The sequence below is a fragment of the Telopea speciosissima genome, chromosome 4 (genome assembly GCF_018873765.1).
Source record: "Telopea speciosissima isolate NSW1024214 ecotype Mountain lineage chromosome 4, Tspe_v1, whole genome shotgun sequence".
Classification (NCBI taxonomy): domain Eukaryota; kingdom Viridiplantae; phylum Streptophyta; class Magnoliopsida; order Proteales; family Proteaceae; genus Telopea; species Telopea speciosissima.
In genome coordinates, this window is record NC_057919.1 from 26,240,261 (window position 1) to 26,259,721 (window position 19,461).

The following is a 19,461-nucleotide window of genomic DNA, read 5'->3' on the forward strand; positions in this document are numbered from 1 at the left end:
CTAACGTGGCCTACAAATCATGTGGAAGATGAAAATTGGGCAGGAATCGAGGAACTCTAATCACTTGCCTTCTCCTTCCATCTAAGGAAGAGGACCGCGACGCTCCAATGGGTCGAGTCTATAAGGCTGCCACTCTAACGGGTCACCTATTGGTTGATACACTACTGGCACCTATTTGTTGGGTAACCTAGAGGGGGGTGAATAGGTTACCACTAGTGGATTTTGCCTCTTTTTCGATTGGTTGCACACTTATATTAAATACAAAAGCGAAGTAAATGAGGCACAAGATTTATAGTGGTTCGGCTAACTTAGCCTACATCCACTCCTCTCAACCTTGAGAGAATTCCACTAGTATTTCCCTTTCAATACAATAGGTGGGGAAATGACACCTTTACAACTCTTTTTAACAGGGATAAGAGGATCCTTACAATCTTAGTTTCGGGACAAGAGTATCCTTTCAATCTCTTAAGGATGAGAGGGTCCTTGTACTAATCTAAGTACAGATCTAGATTAATACAACAATGCTTTATCAAATCAAAAGCATAAACAAGTAAATACAATAGAAGTTTGGTATAAATACCTATCAAAGAGTAGTGACACTTTTACCCTTTGAGTGATGGTGCTCAATGATATGAATGAGAGTGATGCACCTTGAGTCTCCTAGATGACTCTCCTTGATGGCATGAGTTGGAGAGAGTGGAGAGTTAAGAGCTTGGTAATATCTCTTTGAAGAGCTTGAATTGAATAATTTAGCTCAATGACAAATTCTCACTTTTGTACCTTTTCAAATGTACAATGCACTTTTTCTATCAAAGATGTGTTTTGTTCCTTGTTTGGATGTGTTTTATAAAGCCAAAAGTTGGAGTTTGTTTGTTCTCCAACGGACATAAAACTATCATATTTTAGATCGTCATTCGACCTATAAAAGTTGTCGTCGACCATCAAAAATCTAGCCGTTGAAAACTAGCCGTTGAGCCCAAGTTTGGGGCTGTAGGTCGATTGTCGGTCGACCTATGGATTGACCTACGGTGTGTCGGTCGACCGATAGATCCGTCGGTTGCAACCGACAGTGCCACTGCAAACAAGCCTGTATTTTTATATTCTCGTAGGTCGACCACAGTCGTAGGTCACCGACGATAGTTATCCTAGTTTTTGATTGTCCGTCAAGGGGATTTTTGGTCCAGGCTTGCTTGGGGACTTCATAGGTTTTTGTCTAACACTTTAATGGCCATGTTTCTTGAGTCTAGGGCATGGGAATGAGTTCCTCCTAGGGTCTCTTGCATGTGAATGCAATGTGTGTGTAATGTGATATGTACATGTAATGAAATGTGTTCTAATGCACTTGAATCTTCTTGGAGAGTCTTTGTCTTGGCTTCCTTTAGAAGATGTTCCTCAATCTTCAAATTTCTTCTTTTCCTTAACTCTTACATTGTGAGCTCAGTTGATCAAGTCTTTCTGGATGCTTGATGCTCCCAACGTCTGACTATGAAGTTTGCTTAAAGATTGGAATATTAGTATTAATCTTAATGTTTGTTATCATCAAAATTAGTTTATGGAGAAATGTGTTTTCCAACACTATTGGTTGACACTCTACTGGGTCATGAAAATAGATTGACACTCTATCGAGTCAATATAGGGTTGACCCCTAAAGGGTTAGGGAAGCAGATTGACTCTCTACCGGGTCAAGAGATGGATCGACGCACTACCGGGTCAAGAGATGTGTCACACTCTATTGGGTCACGAATGAATTGATGCTCTACCGGGTCAAGAGATGGATCGACGCACTACTGGGTCAAGAGATATATGACATTCTACTGGGTCACGAATGAATTGACGCTCTACAGGGTCAAGACATGGGTTGACGCACTACTGGGTCAAAAGATGTGTGACACTCTACTGGGTCAAGATACAGGTGTAAACATAATTCACATGCAAATTGGACTCTTTAAACATCATGCCAAGTTAAATTAAATTGGGAATAAGTACAGATGCAAGCATGGAATATATACAAATGCAATCAACATGCAAAACTATTAAATTAAACATGGAATAAACACAAATGCAATCAACATGTAGGCATGAAATAGATGCAGATTAGGATAAATGACCACAATTAATAGCTAATTTACAGACACGGTCTAACAATATGTTCATGCAGGAGAGTGTAATCTGTCACCAGGGAACGAGGATTGGAGAAACAAGAAGGAAACCCATCAATGAGTATTGCCCCAGAACAAACTGCCTCCGACCCACTCAACATAAATTCAAGAAAATTCTAACTCCCCAATTTTGCTATGAAATATGCCAATTTTTTCATCAATTCCTCTATGTGGTGTAAAAACATGATTTTATTTGGAGTCCCTTGATTTAGATTGAACCAACAATTGAAGTAGGGAGACATGTGTGAGTCATCCGCATTACTCTGCCACAACCATTTGTCCAAAACATGCAGTACTTGGTTCTCTAGCTGTCACCAATGGCGATCTCATCTGATGTCTTCTACTACAAGGGCTACCAGTTGCCCCGGTCAATTCCCCACCACAACCTGCAATGATTTTTTTTTTTTTTTTTTTTTTTTTTGAATACTCTCCTTCTGCTATTGATGGTATTCAAGGGTGATCTGTTCAAGTTGTTATCATCAAAAGACAACACGTCATGTCTGGACCCACTCAAGCCTAAAATAACTACATGATATACTTTTGTAAGACACTACAAAGAGGTCTGATGGGTCTACCATGGATGGAGAGACTAACAGGAATGGTGAGCTCGTGAGAGAAATCGCACAATTAGAAAGAAATCAGTGGTTTGAAGGAAAAAGGATGGTGCGATTGCAAGAGCAAACCCGTCGACTCTAGAGGTGGATAAAACTCTTTGGGAATTCCACTAATGAAGTGAGTGGTGGAAAGAGCTCAACTGAAATTGTGAGAGAATTAGATGATGAAAATAGCGACAAATCTGTCGTTCCCTTAAAACATGGGAGTTGGTAAGGAAATTCTTATGAAGCCCTAAAATGATGGGTAATGAAGTTTGGTATGACCGAACTTGAAAGTTGCCTACGTATCCCAAGTCGGGAATCAGGCCAGACGTAGTTTATGCCTGATAATGGTTGAAAAAAAGAGATTTAATGGAAAGATGTAATGGGTGGTGTGACCGAGCTTGAAAGCTGCCTACGTATCCCATGTCAGGAATCAGGTCAAACGTAGTTCGTGCATGATGATGTGTTGGTGTTAAAGCCTTGATAATTAAGTTCCATCGTAGCCAGGTGAGCTCGAAGCTGTCGAAGAAAACTCCACCATATCTAGCCTAGGAGGACTTAGCAGGTTGTAATGAGCCTTTGGACTTAGTTGCAAAGGATGGTAATAGCTCAAATATGCCCCTAGGGTCTAACTAGAATTTGATAATTTTGGCTCCAACAAGTTAACTAAAAACTTAGCATTTCTGGCCCCAAAGGTTTAATCAAGAAGTTTCTAACCCTGTGATTTGTTGAATAGATTGGCAATTTTGCCTCAAAGGCTTAATTGAGAAGATTGGAAACTTTTGCCCCATGGTTACTTGCAAGATCTTTCCCAACGTCACTTGAACCGATGCATCTTATTGATCTTTGATTCTGTCTTCTTTTTTTCTTTTTTATCCTTTTTTACATTTTTTTTTGTTTTTGCTTTTTTTGTTTCTTTTTTTTTTTTGAGATTGCACCGGCTTGGGTTTTGAAAATCTTTTCTTTTCTCATTCCTGGGGGCCTTATTGCCTTTGTGACATTAGGTTTCAACACAAAGATTTCTCCTGATTAGACCCTAGAAAATATGGGGACATGTTACAAATAGGAGGGTATTTGGATAATGGGTTGTAGGTAAGCTGAGATGAGCTTTCAAAAAAAATGCCAAGGCACAACAGGGGAACTAGCGGATTCAAATGTTTCTGGATTCTTTGGGAAAGCAAGCGGCCGAAGATGGCCTCCCTTAATAGGTTCAATGCGGTGAAATCCCTTCTAAGCTCCACTCTCGTTGGAAGGGGATCAGATGTATGGAAAGCTCAAGATCTTTTATTATCAATACTTTGACACCTAAAATGGACAATGAATGGTTGATGAGTTTTTTTTTTCTTTTTCATTCAGGAAAGCTAGGCAACGGGTCGTCGCAAGATTCATCATTAAAAGATAGGAAATAGGGGAAGAATAAACAATATACTCAAGAGAAGCTATTTTATTGAAAGCTGAAAAGGTAACATCAAACACAAACTCACTAGGACTGACACAACACCAAGAAGGAAAGGTAACATCTTTCATAGGTGGAAAACATAGAGAAAAAGAAAGAACAACAACATGACTGCCTACAACACTAACGAACTTAGGCCCAGACATGGCCAAAACATTCAGGTAAGGAAAGCAACCCCATGGGATGAACAGAATCATCTAGGAAACTTCAATTGATAAAGACACCCACAGTAGGGTGGATCAATAGATGTGTGGTGAGAAACTATTTCCTCCATCTCCAGCAACTTCTGTGTCAAAAAGCTAATGATGTCCAAAACCTTCAAACGCCCTTGTTGGGCTTGACATTGCTGCTTAAGAGAACTACTTATCCTGCTTCGGACGGAGTTCAAACTTCTTCGCATTCAACAAGTCTTGCACTGCATGTCGGAGATTGGTACAATTGTCGGTTGCATGACCCTTCTGATTGTGGTAATGGCAGAATAAGTTTGGGTCATACCACTTCGGTTTTGGATCCGAAAGAGGAATGGGTTCCGCCTTCTTAATCAAACCAGCTTCGAGCAAGCTGCTAAAGAGTGTCCCAAAGGGCATTCCCAGATTCGTAAATTGTCTTCTAAGATGACAGGAAGGACGAGTAATGTTTTGCCCCATTGTACGTGGTGATGGCCTCAAGGATGAGGCTGGAGACGGGGGAACAACAACTGCCACTGTATTAACTCCTGGAATTCCTGGCTAAGGGGTTCTCGAGCTACTGCTAGCTTTTGGCGAACCTGTTTGATATCTGTTACCTTGTGGGAGATTTTCATCATTGATTGCATCTTCAACCTACTGGCCAGCAACGATCAAGTTATCAAAAGTGGTGATGCCTTGCCCAAATATGTATGTGCGGTATGGATGTCGCAACCCCTTCATAAGTATGCCGACCTGCTCTCGCTCACTGGGTCGATCCCACATCTGAGCTGCTTTGTCACGAAACCTTTTCAGGTAGCTAGTGAACCCTTCGTCAGAAAGTAGCCTTGTTGTCTCTAACTCTAGTCAAGTTAGTTCCACCTTAGTATTGTAGGAATACTGGTGGGAGAAAGCCTTCATCATATCTTCCCAAGTATGGATTGAAGATGGATCTAGAGCCATTAACCAACGATGAGCAGCACTGGTCAATGAAAACTGAAAAGCTTGCCCCAACTGTTCATCTGTGAAACCTCGGGACTTCAGCTGGCCAATGAAAGACCTCAAGTGGGTACGAGGATCTCCTCTACCATCAAACTTATCAGATTTCCACTTGAACTTATCAGGGAGTATAGCATTGGGGAAAAAGCATAATCCATCAGTGTCAATGATTTGATCTTCAACTCCTTTCAGATTTCGGATTGTGTACTCTAGCTGATAAAACTTATCTTCCCAAGTCTTATCTTGTTGACTCTGATGTGTTCGCCGGGCAGGAGTGGAATCGATTACAACTTGGTCCTCGTCATCAACTGCCAAGGTTGGAGGAGTAGACCGATACGGGGAGAATCCAGGAGGATAAAGAGGGTCTGATTGTATAGGAACATCTGGTGTACGCTCAGGATTCTCTTGTATCCTCATAGTGGCCATCATGTTGACCATCATCTGTTCCAATTTGACCATTAATCTATTCTCCATCGTCTCCCAACTGGACGAGGGATCACCATACTCACTCATTCTGCTTGAACAGTTGGAACTTTCTGAACTCTCTGATGCGACACTTGACGGAGGCAAAGAAGGAACTTTGACAAGTCTACCGGTAGTGGAATCCCTAACCCAGGGCTCTCTTTCACGAGAAATGGTACCTCGAATGAGTGGGAAAGGTTGAAAGAGTGGAATTTCAGTGAGACCCTCCCCCTAGATTTGAAATAGTGCATTGAAAAAAGACGAAGTGATGAGATGGTAACAGACAGACTCTCCTTTCTGAACATGACTATAGACAGTAAGCATGCACAACGAGATTTGAACACACAAAAGTTAGTCCAAAAGAGAGTGCCACCAACTCAAAGGCATATTGGAGAAAAGTGCACTCAAATTGGGTGAACTCTCTCATGATAAATCAATCAAGGTGGTCTAAATAAGAATTTTCATGCAGGCAATACTACCTTGAGACAATCACCCAAAACTTGGTGGTGGATAAATTTGGATCTTCCCCTAACACCGGGACAGCAAATGTGGAACCTTTACCAGGTTAAGATCTACGCCAAATTGGATTGATTATCGAGGAGTAGGCATCACCCTACAGTTCCAATCTTGTGTTGTGGACATAAAAACCAACGACGATGTAGTAATAAACACTTGTGCCCTAGTGTTAAAATCAAATCCTTATTCATCCGTCGATAGATGGGAGACTAAAACTAGTAGGATTGGCTATGAAGGAATTCCGAAAGGGAAGGGACCGCAGAGAAAGTACAGTCAGTTTGTGGCGCTCCTATGCATGCATAGGGTGGGATTATAGGACAGAAAATGTCACCCTTGACAGAACCGATATACCTATCGCTCGTATGTATGGAGCGAGTCGAGGGTACATGGTTCCTTTGATATACCAGAGGTACGATATCAAGGGGTGTGGCTTCGCCGCGGACTACCCATGACTACACATGGGTTCCAACGACTAACCACAGGGTTGAGTGATTCCATGCAGGAAGTGGCTATCATCCGATCTCAGAGTACTTAGTATGATGTGCCCCACTTCCCCGGGGGTAGAGGCACAACAGGGAATACCCACGTCGTTTGATTTCACTCCGAGCATGATGCATGATGCAGTTAGTACAATCACAATATATACAAACAATTATGTACAAACACAAGTATACAACAAAGTGTGGTCAAATCAGAAGTCTGACAGTCCCCAGTGGAGTCGCCACTGTAGATGCAGCGGACGGAGGGTCGCTGGCGTGCACCCGGGGGAAAGAAGGAAAATGGAAAAATGGGAGTCGCCACCTAGATTTAGGGTCTAAGACCCATGAATGGTGCCCCTCCTTCGCAGAAGGGGCACTAAATTGACTCCAATGATTCAATGGATGGTCTGCCCCAGATCTCTAGGTAAGTGTCAAGTTACAGGCTGGGAAGGTGTTAGGCACCCAGCAACCGCCCGGCCGACGGCCGGTCTTCCTAGACCAAACTTTGTTGTGTACTGTTGTTTTATACATATTATGTACCTAATTAAACTATTTTTTTTTTGAAGATTTTTTATTATCTTAATTGAAATTTATGAACCTAGTTAGGCTAATTAAGATTAATGTTTTAATCCTGATTACTATCACTACGCTAGATGGTTATGTACACTATGCATCCTAGTTAAGCTAATTAATGGATTTTACCTAAATTAGAAAGCTAACTCTATGGTCTAAAACATGGTTGACTGTAAAAAAGAAAACCAAGTCTAATTATATCATGGAGAAGGACAATTATATTGATAAGCAAAACAGTTTATAGGCCAAAATAGCCGAAATTACGAAAATGCCACTAAAGGGCCAAAATATGTACAAAGGCATGAAATCATATTTAAATGCTATAAATAAGTAGAACATGATTAAATAACCTTAATCATCATGCATTTGGATCTCAAGAGCACATGAAATGGTAAGGAAATGTGGGGTGGTAAAAATTACCAAAATGCCCCTGTTATGGCAAACATGTAGAAAATGCTGATTTATGCTTAAAACATGTTTATTAAAGTTAAAACATGCGGCAAAAGTAGCAGGAGCCTTTCTGGGGTCCTAAACAAGGTTTGGTCGCAAAATGACCAAAATGCCCCTAAGGGCAAAATGGTAAAGTGTCAAAAAGACACTTAGAATCATTGTAGGCATCGAAAGTGATGTTGAACATCCTAAAATGACTGAACACACCAAATGATATTTCCAGAATGACAGCCTAGGCCCACGTTTGGTAAATTACCAAAATGCCCCTAGAGGGCGCAAATGCCTTTGTATGCATATCTATCAAGCATGATGGTCACGTATGCATATGAAAACATCCTAAACCATTCTAAAACAGCATGTCATGTATAAAAACATTTTTTCCTATTTTTTCAGAATTTTTCATTATAATTAGAAAAATGACATTTATACCCCTAAATGAGGTGGGAAATGTATAAAAACTGTCAAACATGCATGTCAGTGGATAATGATTCCATAAAATCAAGCATGATGAAATATGCATTCCATAATTTTTTGTGAATTTTTATGCATTTATATTATTTTTAATATTTTCTGAAATGCTAAAAAATAAGGGAAAACAAAGAAAAATACAAAATCCCCATCACAGGTCCGAATTGGATCAAACCAGAGCCCATTCCCACTAATAAAAACATGATCTTTAACATGTTCATAACACTTTTGCCCAACTACCCACCCACATGTTCAGATTTTACATAATCCAAAATCCTTTACAGGGGTAAAAATATCACAAAAAAAATGATTTGGATCTTGATAAAATTTATAAATGTCAAACATAGTGACAAGCATCATCCCTGAAAATTTCATATTTTTATCACTCTTGAATTATTTTTAACATTTTTATAACTAAAAAACAACCTTTGTTGTAAAGAAAATCAAAACAAATGCTTAAAAATAAGTAAAAAATATGGGAAAATACCCTTGAAGCGTGGAAGTGCCTAGGCTCAGCTTGAGTAACCTTGTGTGACCGTAAATAGTCGCCGGAAACCTCCAAAAGCCGCTCCAAGTGTGGTTGCTTCGAATGGCAAGAGTGGTGAAGAAGGGGTATTTACGGAATTTTATATCAATAATGAAGCATAACCTATGGATGAGAAAACCATGTTTGAAAAGAGGGGATCAAGGACTGCGTGAAGGTAATTTTTCACAAATATTTATCCGTCCCTAGACCATCCAAATGGCCTTCTATTTATAGGAGAAAATCTGTTCGAGGAAAGGTCTCAAAGACCCTTGGGGCCTTAATGGCTGGGGATAAGGTGAGTGATGGGCTGGCTTGTGTGTGGCCAGGCTTGGTGCGCAGCCTGGGCTTGCGTGTGCCTAGGCTTGCTGTGCAGCCTGGGCATGCGTGTGCCTAGGCCTGCTGGGCAGGTGGGCATGGGTGATGGGCCTTGTGTGGCTCAGCCTAAATGGTGGGGGTTTGTCCCCTGCCGACACTCCAGCTGGGCCTGGTCAGACTGGGTTGACCCGGTTCGGGTCAGTCCCGTCTGACTCGGGTCGGTCAAAATGTTTTTTTAATTTTATTTTTCTCTCTTTCTCAAAGATTCCATTTTAAAGGCCCACATTCAAATATTGATATCTTCCCATCCGTGTGGCCGATTTTGACGCGCCACATATTGCCGAGAAGGTCTCAACCCGTACTTTTCATCCGTGTGACAGATATGGTCGGATTTTGCCTAAAAATGGCATGGATATCGAGGAAATCACATAAATGGTGTTTCACACCGATCAAGGTCCAAATGATACCAAAATTACATGAAATTTTACGTGTAAGCACAATATGACCAAATAAAGTTATCCAAATGATTTCAGGTCACATCGGGTGGCTCGGGTACCAAGAACCATACCAGGGGTAAAACGGTCATTTTCATAAAAGTTACCCGATTTGGCCGAAACTTTACGTGAAAACTTAATATGACCAAATGAGGTCATTCAAAGTATTTGGGACTAAATCGGGTGGTCCAGATACCGAGAACCGTGCCAGGGGTAAAACGGTCATTTTCATGAAAGGTGTTGGATTTGGGTGAAACTTCACATGTGAACTTAAAATGGTTAAATACGGCTATGTTAAGGGTCTAGGCTCTATTTGGGACAGTTTGGTTACAAAAAGTGGGGTTGGGGTAATTTGGTAATTCTTGCCATTCAATCACCACACGAGTTACGTCCTTAACCATCATTGCCAAGACATACTTCCAAGATGTCAAAATGTGGTGTCTACAGGTCGTCCTTGTCATTGGACGACCTTTTCTTCTCCTGGACTTTCGGTTCAGCTGCTTTTTCAGCCTTCAAGACATCCCTCACATTGGTGAACTAATGGCAACGGTCTAGCAAATCCTCCATATTGTCAAGAGGCTCTAATGCCAGGGATTTGACCAATTCATCGTTTGTGATGCCACCGTACAGGGTGTTATACGCCATCCCATCTTCCAGGTCTTTGACATCCAGAAACTCTTGCATGAACCGAGTGACGAAGTCGCGTATTGACTTATTGATTCTTTGCTTTACTGCCAGCAAGTTGGCAATCATTTTTCTTCTGTTTAATGCTGCTCTAGAAGTGAGTGACGAAGGCCTTGCATAATTCTGTAAAGCTCCCAATGGAACCTGGCTTTAGGCTTGAAAACCGGGTGATGGCGGCCCCTTCTAGGGAACTGGGGAATGTCGATAGGTGATTTCTTCTGAACCCCTGTACAGATTCGTCACTGTGTTGACGTAGTTGATATGATCGTGTGGGTTTGTCTTCCCATCATACCTTTCAAAGCTTGGCGGCTTGAATCTAGTAGGGAGGTCAAAGCCTATGATCGCTACTGAGAATGGGTGACCGCCCGACATGGAATGCCCTTTAGCGAGCGATTATCGATCAAGGCTTTTTAGCTTTTCGTTTATTTCTTTCAACTTCTTTTCAATGTCATTCTCGACCATTTGGCTTGTTGCTGCCTGGTTGGGTAGTTGTCGAATCCGATCCCCAACTTGTCTATGTAGGGTCCCCTAATCGACAGATCGTCGAACCCGATCCTCGTTTGGCCTTGGGGTCAGCCCATCATCGATGAATATTTGAACCTGATTCACGTTTTCTCCTTGTTCACCCACCCGACGGTGATCTGGTTGTGAGTATCCTGCACTACCTCTCATACGGTGGGTGCGACTGGCTTTTGGTGGGATCTCACTGCACCGACCAAACTATTAGGAACTTTTGCCTTCAAAAGGGACTCGAGTTGGCCCTCGACTTTCATGCGATCTCCCTCGTACTTTGGTAGGCAAATCTCATGTTATTGCCATTGGGGTAATCATCGACTCGTGGGGCCAGGGGTGAGATGATCTCGCGCGGCTTTTTGCCCTTCCTTCAATTGGTGTAGGTGGCAGTGGCAGTAACACCTGCTGGTTTTGAACTGGTACTAGTGTCGGTTGCTGTGCAAGTGTTGGGGTTGTGGTGTTGGTGCAGCACTTGGCTGTTGTTGCGATGGGAGTGCAGCAATTGCCATCTGCTACCTAATGAACCCCCTAACTAGTTCGTTGGTTTGCAACATCTGAAGTTGCAAATCTTATATCTGGGCATTAGTAGCCGGTGCATTAGGATCAAGAAATTGGGGCAGAGATGGCAATGGTGGCAACTACTTCAGCGGCACTTGTTCTTCAACATGAGGTTGGGGGTCACCACTACTATAGTGTTGACTTCTTGTGCTGGCTGATTTGGTCCCTGCGGTGGGTTCTGCTGGCAAGGGTATCCACGAGTGGACCTAGCACCACGGTGGGGTGGTTGTTTCTCTCCTCTCTACGAGGTTTCTGGGGGCACAGAGTTCCTTCGCAAATTGTTGGTGTTGCGGTTTGATCCTACCATTAGTGGAGAATTTGAGTGGGTTGGAACTGAGTGATTGTTCCCACAGACGGTGCCAATCTATTGCATCGAGAAACCATCAAGGGGATCCTCCTGCTAGGTAGCCTGTAGATAAGAACAAAATAAGCACCAAAGAGCCGATCTTCTCTGGCAGGGGACTCTCCAATGCTTAAATTAGATTTCTCTAGCAGTAGATAAGAGAATAGTAGTCAAGGTGATTCTGTTAGGTTTATACCTGAGTATATATAGTGTAGGCTATGGGTAGAGGTAGTTGTGGAGAGTCCCGTTGATGGACTGTTTTATCCATGGTAGGAGAGTTAATCGTGGAGTCCTTGGGGGGGGGGTAGTGACTCCTAATTAGTAGGAGTCGTGGGTGCTCCTTCCGTAGTTTCCTCATAGGAGTGTCACTAACTATCAGCAGTGAGTTAGGAGTGGATCAGTCCATTCCCCACATGGTGGATAACTCCTTTGCGTAATCAGATCCTTGGTGTCGAATCAGATGGGGCGTGGTCCGATGGACTTTTGTCCATCATACTCTTCTTGGTAATGGTGACGTGGAACAATGTTATTGGGTGGCCATATTTAAATATATCAGGGACTGATTAGGCCCAACTAAAACTGGCCCAGACCAATCGATTTACACCGCTAGGGTCGACAATAAGAAAATTTTATGGTGATTAATCTCTACTGTCCACTGTCCAGTCCACCCCAAGGATTGAACTACTAGTTTGCGAAATCTACATTGTATGGGTGATTTAAGTAGATTTTTCTTTGGATACCAGAGAAAAATACCAGTGACAAATCAACCCAAATCTTGTTACTACCTATTTTAGACCGTAACACAATTAATACTAAAGTAATTTAGAAGGAAAAAGTAGTCCCAAGGATCGAACGAAATATTCCAAAATCTAAGGGTGTCCAACCCAAACCCTAGTCGTGACTACAATTTTAAGTGTAAACTTACAGACATACATTGCTCAAAAAGTTTATATTGCATGTGATAATATTAAACAAAAAATATATAAAAGGCTCAATACAAGGTAAACCGGGTTGAACTGAAACGAATCGGGTTTGATGGACATACATATCCAACATCATTGTCGCATATATTTTACTACTTCAAATTCCGTGTAATCAATTTAATTGTCGTATGTAATCGTACCCATTTTATTTTCGTTCACGATCTTAATAACTGCGATCATAACTCGCAAACCTAGTACCATGGTTGAGAAATCAGTATCAGATCGATCGATTTGGTCGATTCTTATTGGTATCTGTTATACCTGCACCCCGGATCATCATTAATTATTGTTTCTTCCCTACGACATGTAGTTATCACTGCCACGTATGCTAGTGAGCTGTTCTCACTAGTGGTCAAACCCAGCTATAAAATTATTGACCACAGTACGGGTTTACCTGTGAGGAAACTATTCGGGATCATGGGTGACGCACCATGACAAGGAAAAAGTAAGTTCTAGCTCTTAATTTTACTTATTTACCCTTTCCCTTGATGCCCTCGAAGTGCGGGTCAAGGTTCGGACCGTCCGGGCTATTTTAGTTGAGTTGAGAATAATTCACTTATGGGCCCCACTTGTCTTGGGGAAACATGTGAAGAACAATTATACCCATATCATGTGAGCTCATCTTGTAATTAGGTTCTTTCCTAATTATAACTAGTGGGCAGACCCATTAGCTTTAGAGGCCCATTGGGCTTAAGTGGCAATTTAACTTAAGGGTCCATCTAATTCTATTTGACCCAAGATTGGGTATTCCTTTCTCTTACCCAAATAGAAGTAATGGGTCAACACATTAAGCCCTCTTTACCCATTTAACTTAAAGTACCAATTTAGCTTAATGACCCATTTAACTTGGATTAACCCATTTAGCTCTCGACCCATTTGACTTAAGGGACCCAAGTCACTTTCTATAAATAAGACAAAAGGGGGGGGGGAGAAGCATTCTTTCTCTTTACTTCTCCCATCTAACCTAAATCGTGGAGGAGAGAAAGAGGAGAGAAAGGAGAAAGAAGAAAGAAGAAAGAAGGGAAGAAGAAAGAAGGAAGGAGAAAAGGAGGAAGAAGAATGGAAAAGCTTGGCTGAAGGCTTGGAACCTCACCTTATGGAGCCCTCTACGTGGAGCTTTTCTATATTGGGGGTAGGTAAGCCATTCAATCCCACCTCTTTTCTTCTATTTTGGGTTTTGGGGTTTGAAAAATAGGAGAGATTCGACCTAAGATTCTCTTGGAACCTAAGGAATCGATGAAACCTCTAAACCTAGACTATGGTGGAATTATTTCACTCCATTACAAGCTCTAAGCCTAAGCAATCTCTTTCCATTTGAGAAATTTAAGGTTTCTACCCTATTATGTCCTAAATTAGGTTCTCTTTGCTTTCCCTCTTAAATCCTTGGGATTACATGGACCTAATGAGGTCTTAGAACCCTAATGGACCTAGGAGGAAGCTTCTTTGAAGCCTCCTTACCTTTAAACCCCTTGGGAAAGGAACCCCTGGTGAGAAACCTTTCAAATTTTGATTCTGCAGGTATGTGGTTTTATATGCAGTTTCAAGACCTACGAGAAACCACTCTTGCAACCACCCCCTGAATAAGCCCCTATTAAAATCGATTTTAGGTGCGGTTTCATATTCTGAGACAAATCACCTATAAAACCACCCTTGGCAGAGACCTTCCTAAGCCCCTGGTTAGCTAGGATTTACATGTGGTTGCAGGAATTGGGCATGAGACCACCCATAAAATCACCCTGTCTCTGAAACCTTATACTTAAATGATTTATGGGAGACCTTTTGGGGATCCGTCCCTTTACTTAATTAACATTGTTTTCACTCTTTATTTAGGTTTAAAGTTTTCGTGTTGCGACGTGTTACTTAATTGCGACGACAACTCATAACATCGGAACATAACTTATATGTGAGTGGGTTTGGTTGTTTGGGCTTGATATTATTATTGCATTGTATATTATGTCATCATTACAAATTATTAAGCATGCTTGCGCATATTGCATACTTTTATATATGATTGTTATGATGTTGATTGGAGATGCTTTACTTTGATGGGTCTCGGTACTGGTGGGTGCCGGTGTCGAAACCCCGGATACTATATACATTTATGAAATAATTATGTTGAATGTCATGTTGAACTATATGCGTCGTGCCGTGCTGGTAACCGGGCACTAAACCAGATGAAAAGTTGATGCGCCTGGATTACCTCTCGGGACGATAGGACTTGCATGTAGTATATCTGCGGCTAGGATTTTACACCCTTATGCTACGACCCTTATCAACAGGGGTTTAGGTGTTAGGTAATCACTACACCGGATTCTGTAGAGGTGGGAGAGGCCAGTCATGGTAGGATTGGTTATCAGGGGTCTGCCACTGAGTGGTCTTGGAGGCTTCGATCAGCATAGGTCCCAGGTGACAATTGAGGTTTCATTGTGGCGATAAGTTAAGTGACCCAGAGTGTCTCCCGAGTTGTCACAGTAGCATATACCTCTGACTTAGTTGTGATGTTAGGTGAAAATTTTATTTAACATATGTATGCATCATTGGACTATGTGAATTGTGTGTTTGTGCATCCCCATCCCCTCATTGGCTTAGTGGAGCTAACCCCCTCGTGTACATATTTTTTAGATTATGATGCAGGTACGGAGGAGCCAGAAGCTGTGTTAGAGGAACATGGTAATGGGTGTTCTTGTGACGATTGTGCCTACGGGCCGTGAGAATTCTAGGGACTTGTTCCCCTTTTATTTATTTTAGGGCTTAAAGCCCATGTATAAACATTTACTATTTTACCCTTGTTGATAGTTATTAGATGGTAATGGAAAATAGATTAATTACAGTATTTATCATCTAAGCTTTGATCATCTTGTAACTATTTGATTTTATACGCTTCCGCAAAACTATTGATCTTTTGGAATGTAATATTCCCCTTTCCGCACTTTGATATTATATTGTTTTAATATTGATTATGACTGTGCGTTGAGACACTGTGTTAGTGATCCTGGCAGATTAGTAGGATGACACGCGTCGTCCTAGTCACCCCTTGTGTTGTATTTTATTTCTTGTTGGGATGGGGGCGTGACAGAGTGGTATCAGAGCAACGATGCTCTGCACCAACCACAGTCTTGCAGACTCTTGATTTACTCTCCACAATTAGGTTCTAAACTAAAAATCTTCAAGAACATAAATGATTGTGTGCAGACATTGGAGAAGACTGATTGTGGTGAAACAAGAACTTAGAAGATAATAGGCAACATAGAACTTAGGACTTGAACCATAGGCTGTTAAGCTACAACTATGTAATTGTTTGGTTGAGTCTTAAGTAGGTCATAAATAGACAATTATATGTTATAATTCATAAACAATAATGAATCAATTATAACTAAGCACAATTATCAACAATGATTTAAACAAGAGAGAATTAAACAAATACATAGAGATACATATAAGATTAATTATAAATATTCAATTGTTTCAAATCTTCGTAGAAGGCAACCATATCCTTCTCATTTCAACATTCATGATTTCATCCATTCCAACAAAAACACATGACACTATCCTGCTCAATCAAAAGATACCAATCTAAACACCATAATTGTTCCAGATTCTCTGTTTGAGCATAATTATGTCTTTCCCAACTCAGAATGCAAGATCCCATTTGTTCTAAATCAAAACATTTGATTATGCTTATCTCGAGTAAATATACAAGTCTACCTTTTCCAAAAGAGGAAAAAAAAAAAAAAAAAAGAGTAAAGTAAAAGAGCTCCACAAATATCTATCCTAAGACAAGAAACTAGAATAACGATCCGAGGTAACTTCACTTTGTTGAGAAAAAGCTGGGCTAGTCGTTTGCATCACTGCCACTATCGCGACTAAGAAAGGTGTTGATGTCATCTACCCTTCTCTCGATACCCTCTAGGCGCCTAGTCGGGTCGGAGAGTTGCTTCGTGACCTCATCGAAGCCATCCACCACTCGAGTTCAACGCTCGATGGTTGTTAGAATGTCAATACCTCCCGCTTGATGAAGGTATATGGGTTCCTTTCTAGTGAACAATAGGTCTTTGCTCGCAATAAGACACATTAAAAATCCCCGCTAATCGTGTTGCTTGTGAAGGCTATAGGAACCCCTTTACATATGAAACAACCCGATAATTGTATGCCCGGGTTCTTGGTGTCAGATTTGCATAAAAATGGCGAATGAGTTTCAGGTAATATGGTTCAGGAAGGTTAAGAATGTTGGTCCACCCCAATGCCTCGAATCTCTGCCCCACCATGTAAGCTTTGAGATCATCCAACACTACATCCCACCCTTCCACTATATTTTTGAAGCGGAAGTAGTCTTGATAAAGCTCTTAGTCCTCTATCTTTTGAAACCATAGTGGATCTAGGACAGTTGGTGCAACTTGTTCAACGCATGCACGTGTTCTTGGACCCATTGATTGTTTTAACCTATAGCCAAAAGCCAAGTAGATAGTAAATTAATACCTTGAATGCTAAAGCCTAAGTAGATGATCAATGTAAGGTTATGAGGTTTAATAGCCTTTGATTCTTTTCCCAAAACAATTAAATTACAGCAGGTTCAAGCAAGAAATGGGTTTAATCAATCGTGGAGCAGGCTATAAACTTCAAAAAGAAATGTTCCAGATTTGTAATTGGGATTTTGAATCTTAAGAAACAAGTAAATATGATTTGTGACAACTCAGAGAATGTAAGCTAAGCCCTATCTAGTAAGACCGAATCAAATATGGCAAAAGAGAAGAGGAAAATTTGATTAGGTTTTGGTTTTTTCGAAATCCAACCCAAATCCTTGAGTTAGATGCCAAGATCGTATGCAAGCCCTTGTATAGGTTGCTTATGGTGAGAAAATGGTTAAGATTAGGTTACAAACAACCTATTAGGCAAAAAGGAAGCAAAAACCCTAAGTTTCCAAAACCTGAATCGTGTTTTGGGGTTTCTCCAAGAGAAAGAAATCGATGGGAGAGAGAAAGATCTTACCTGAATGCGATTGGATGTTGTTAAGGAGTAATTTGGAGCACAAAAATCCACCAAAGAATGAGGAGAGAGCAAGTACGGTTGCAGTTGGGGTTTCTCCAGAGCTTTAGAGTTGTCTTTTGAAAAAGGGAAAATGAGCCGTTAAATCGTGGACTTTAAATTTAAAGAAAAAGGCCCCACGATTTTACATACGGTTTCAGCCAAGTAAAAACCACCTAAAAATCCGCATTTACCCAAGGCTGTTTATTCTGGTTTCAATCTCAGGCGGATTTACCTGCGGTTTCATAATTGAGTAAAATCAGGCATAAAACCGCCCAAGCCAGAAAGAGTTTTCTTACCCTGTCTTGATGAACCAACCTATGTTAGGCTTTTATTTCCTTCATATGTTGTTTCCCTCGCCCCTTGTGATCTATCTTACCCTGGTAATTTAAGCTTTATGCTTGGCAAATAAAAGTATAGAAATGAAATGTTTATAAGATGTGAAAATTGTATTGTGACAAGAGCATATAAGAAAAATAAGACATGATAACCATAGGAAGATATTTGGAGTGGAGAGAAATGAATAAGATCAATGCACATGTAAAATCCATGTGAGATTCCTAATGCGTGGATGTGAATAATGAGATCAATGTGAACAACATGTGCTTTTGGTTACTTTACATCCCAACCAATATCAAACAAGCAAGTTATTGGATGAAAATACCCCAACAAGAGAAGAATAATTTATCTGAGGAAAAAGGGAAAGATTCAAGGATTTTATCAATAATTATGTATACAAGAGAATATGCTTGAAGATAAGACAATGGGATAATGTTCTACGAGATTTTATGGCATGCGAAGGAATTAAACTTAAACTTGAAGGGTTTCCCCAAAATATTGTGAATTGAAGATTTTACCACAACCAAAACCTAGACATAATCCAAGTAAAATTCAACTAGACATGACAAACATAGCAACAATCTCTAAAATACTTGCAAAGACTTGAAAATTTATAAAAGATGCATTAATCAAACAAGGATCCAACAACTTAGTGCCATCGATCAAATAGGGCTTGATTTACACCCAAAAAATCCGAGTCCCAATCGGTTTGGCATGGATTTGGTGTACATGGCTATGGGATTACAAGAAAAATCAAGACTTGATCACAACTTGAAATGATTCATCCCAAATCCAAGAAAAAAGAAAGTAGAATGGAAAGAAAGTCATATCTTGAACAAGTGAGAGTTGAACCTTGAGGCTTGAGATTACAAGAAAAATCACCTAAGGGAAGCTTGAACGGAAGTCCCTGTAGAGATTTTTCTCCCTGCGGTTATGTCCCTTTCTTTGGAGCCAAAAGTGAGTTTTAAAACTCGTGGCTCTGTTTTGTTAAAATTCTGCGAACAGATGAACAAACGGATCCACTTGTTGTGAATCCGCTCCGCACAAAACTTGAAATTATCATTTTAAATCAGTGCGGATCAACGAACGAATCCACACTCATGCGTCCATCCGTAGATCCGTTCGACTTAAACCCTCTCGGCCATTAAGACCTCTGAAATTGAACGAACGAATGGATTCGTATTCCCCATCCGCCCGTTAGTCCGCTCTCCCTATTTTTGCGGAGGAGCCACGAACGCATCCGGAGTGTTGACGCCGCTCGTGAGTCCGCCTGATTTCTTTTAGGATTTTGAGCCCATATTTTGAGACCTCTTGACCACACCTATATGTGATGATTATGTGCCTATACCCTAGATCGGACAC